Genomic DNA, 4,447 nt, shown 5'->3' with positions numbered 1-4,447 from the left:
AGAGACCCACCCCCACAGATGTGGTCATCTGGTTCTTGACAAAGAGGCCAACAATGTGTAGAAGAAAAAAAATCAGCTTTTTAACTAAATCATGCTGAGGAAACTGAATATCCATAAGTAGAAGAATGAAAAAGATCCCTAAATTCTCCCTGCACAAAAGTCAAACTCAATGTGGATCAAATGTCTAGGAATTAGATCAGAAACTGTGAGCTGTTTGAAGAAAAATAGGGCCAACCCTTCAACTTACAGGCAGAGTCACTTCCTTTATAAAACTTCAAGAAATAAAACCAAGAATGAACTGGCAGAATAGCATCAAAGAAACAAAACTTCTGCACTTCAAAGAAAATGAAAATGAAAAAAAAATGTAATTTTTAAAAATGGTCCTGGCGGCTACATTTCTGACATGGATTTATATCTAGACTATATAATGAACTCACAGAAGAACACCAACAACAGCAATGGCAGGTTAGCAGAAGGATGAAATTCCCAGTATTCCCTTCCTCCAGACTTTAAAAGAGGGAGGACTAATCCTCAGTAAGGTAGGTAATTAAGGGAACTCATGGAAACTGAAGACTGGACGGAAAAAGAAACCATAGAGAAAAGGAAAGTCAAACACTTTGAACGTAGTTTTAAAAATATCATGTTGGAGACAGGTCAACTTGTCTGCAAAAGGGGCAGTAATGGCTGGTAAAGGGAGGGGAGAACTCTGTTAAAGTGAGAGAGAGACAAAAAGCATTGGGAATAAAACTGTGTTTATTAATTGATCTGGGGGACTAGAGGAATCGAGGGAGGCTGATCTGAAAGGACCCAGAATTGGTGGAGAAAGTGGTTGAGTGAAAACTGACTGAAATCCCTTAGCCCATGGGTGGTTAGTTGCTTGGGAACCTGGATCACCAGCACAGGAGCCAGGTGCTGGTGCCTGATCCACTTATCAGTGCTATGCAGCAGCAGAGACAGAAGAACAGGAAGTCATAAAGATAGTTGCCAATGAACCCAGGAGTCACCTAGGATGATCCCCAGGGTGTGCCTGAACCAGAGTGAAGGTAATGGGTGCAAAGAAAACTGTACCTGGACCACACAGGCTCCCAGTACCAAGGAGAGGGAGAGAGAACACTCTGTTTAAATAAGGCAACCTTTAAAATCTATTGTGGAGACACCTATAATGACCACACTGGAGCACGTGCACTTAAGAGCTGATATCCCATAACTCCTATTCATAGAAGTGAATGAAAACATGTGGAAGTTAGTCCCTAAGTCCCTAACGTGGATTTTACCAGTGGTCACTGCGATCCAGACATCCAGCAAAAACTGGCATGGACCCAGTACAAAGGGACATGGATCAAAACTCAAATACCCACTGACAGAGTTCCAAAAGTCAGCCAACACTAAAACCCACCTACTGGATGATTCTCATTTAGAATTCTGCACCACGTCTAGCACAGGAATACACACTTATGTAGTACAGGAATACACCCTTCCAGTCTATCCCACCCTAGGATGGGAGAAACAAAGCTAAATCTACTACAACTGGCTTATTTAGACACTCAAAGGCAAAAGGATTGGTGTGTAGAAGAACACAAACACAGTGAGTAAAACAACCCCAGATTTGACCCAAGGACTACAGAGCTGTAAATCAACAAGGAAAAATTCATCCCTGCCAACATTTTTGGCCACCTCAACAGAAACAAGTCCTTTATAGCTTACTAAGAATTTTTCTGTTTTTTTCTTATCTCTTTGAACTTTTTCTTCATATGCCCATTTTTTATTTTATAACTTTTAAAATAATTCAAGTATCATTTCACTATATTTTACTATTTTTGGATTCTACAATATTTTGTGTACTTGTTCTCACTGCATGGATATGTTTGGAAAGATAGATACATTTGTACAATTGCACTCTTATACTCACTGCTTTCTTCTGAACCTACTTCCTATTTCTTATTGGTTTGACAAAGGTGGGATGTGATTAAATAGGGGTTGGAGTTGTGGGACCTCACACCTGCTTGTCTGCTCATTCCTTGGTTTTTGTCCCTCTTATTGTCCCTTCATCATTGTATTCCTTATTAATAGATAAATTTACTTTTCCCTCTTTCTTTTTATTATTTTTGAGGGGGGACTGAGGATTGAATCTGGGTGCTTACCATGAGCCAAAGCCCCAGCCCATTTCATTTTTTGTTGTGAATGAGGAGTTCAATGTTTTCTCTTAGGTGAGAGATAAAGAAAAATAAGGAAGGAAAAGGGGGATTTCATGGAGACAGAGGGAAACCAGTGGAGTAGAGAAAGGAGACCAAAGGGAAGGTTGAAACCAAAGGGAAAGGGGAGGGACAGAGGAAGGACAGGGACAGAATGACCAGGGGGAGGCCAATAAAGCTGAGGAGAAGGACTGAAAGGGAGGGGGATGGAAAGGCCTGGGGAAGTCCTGGGAAAGCACATCTACCAAGTGGTACCATGCCCATGGACCAACCCAATTAATCATTTACAAACACCCCATGATTCACATAAAGTCAAATGCACCAATTAAAATAATAGAAACAGGATAAAAATAGAATTGTAAATAAATGGAGCCAGGGGAGGAAGAGGAAAGGGAAGGCACTGCAGCATGGATTCCCACATGGGGACCTGTGTGCCACCATCAGACCCAACATCTGAGCCTAGTTTCAGATGGGTCCTCTCCTATTTCTACATACAAAAAGTGTGATTGACTACAGATGTTCCAGAAAGGGAATAAAGACTTTCAAAGCCTTCACATTGAGTCTACATGTTCCTTGTTACTGGTTAACTCAAATAAGACCACTGGGGAGCAGTCATGGCAGTTTTGACCCCAGATGGCTGCAGTCCTGTCCACCTGAAGCAATACAGATACCATTCAACAAAGGAGTCGGAGAGGCTTGCCTAGACAGGAGGAGCACAGTTCATTGAGGGTCGTGAAAACACAACTAATTTTTAGTTAAGGTGAAAACTGATACATTCTAAATACAAGATGCCCCTTCAGTTGGTAAAATGTAAATCCTACACATACACAATCTTGGCTCGTACTTGGTCAGTTCATTTCATGGTTGTTGTCCTCGGTTTCCAAAAATAAATTTTCCCATTTATCTTTGGCATATAATGGCAGTTTCTTTTAAGATGAGAGGTGACAGATATCTCTGCTGCTGTTTGTACCTCACAAGCAGTCCTTAGTGATCTATCAGTCTCCTCCCATGAAAATGTATCTCCCTGTGTTACACCTGCTCATCCTGACTCTCGGTCAAGGGGGTACAGCAGTCCTTTGGAATAATCCAGTGCTCATCTCTGATACCAACAAATCTGGATAAAACTGCTCTGACTGCATTAATCATGATGACTCAGATGACAGTTTTACATGTACAATCTGGCATTCACGGTGCTCTCAAATTTATACCATATTATCACTTAAAAACTGATGTTCCTGATATTTCAGGAACTTCCAGGAATTTCACCTAATGAAGCAGCCCCTCACTAGACAGGGCCTTCCATAATAGTACCTCCTCAAGGCATGCAAAGGTGCTATAATGAAGGTACATGAACAAAAGTTAGATGGCAGGGAAGGGCAGAACTGGGTAAAGGACCCGGGGAAAGAAAGCAGAGGAAGAGAGAAGAGGAAACAGGAAGGGCAGAGGGGGCCAGAAGAGAAGGAGGAGAAGGGATGAATCCACACTGGGACCAGAATACCATGCTATTGGGACCCTCCAGCCAGACGACGCATAAGTCAAATAGCTTTATGAATTACCTACTCTCAAGTATTTTGTTCTTGCAATGGCTAAAGGACTAAGACACCATGACAACTGGGTCATAAATGAAATAATGGAAGACCTTGTCCTGAAGTCCCCAAGAGAGACAGTGTTTTGGTTGAAGGTGAGAAAGGCTTTGTTACTTCAGTAATGTCCTTCATGAATTTCTCTGAAACCAGGTGGAAATAACTGCTCAGCTGGCAGAAATCTCATCCAACAGGCAACAGCCAAAGCTGCTTTTGTGTAGATGCTGAATTTTCTTCCTACAAACTCGGACAACTCAGCTCCATGGGAAGCAAACAGGAGGAGAGAGAAACCTGGGGGCGCTGAGAGGCAGCTGCCATCTCAGGTCATCATCCTGTAGAGAAAGGAGGTCAAGGGTGGGGTGGTATTTGTGCTATGTGATGTAATAAGATCCTGTGTGGACTCAGACTGGTGGAGAGCTGTGGAAAGCTGAAGAGGCTAACAGGCTGTGGGACATGTTGTTGTCATTGTGAACTTCAATGTCACCTTGGAAGCTGTTAATTTCAACTGATCCCACTACCTGAGAAACAAAGTGGATAATGAGAAATGTGACCTTGAATTACCATGGGAAATGGTCTGGCTAATGAATGAAGATGGCCACTGGTGTAGTACACGATACCTGATGGGTTGGGGATGGCCTGTGTTTCAATTAATGTCTTGTTAGAAGCTAGAGT

The sequence above is a fragment of the Urocitellus parryii genome, chromosome 11 (assembly GCF_045843805.1).
Source record: "Urocitellus parryii isolate mUroPar1 chromosome 11, mUroPar1.hap1, whole genome shotgun sequence".
NCBI lineage: Eukaryota > Metazoa > Chordata > Mammalia > Rodentia > Sciuridae > Urocitellus > Urocitellus parryii.
This window is presented reverse-complemented; position numbering follows the sequence as displayed.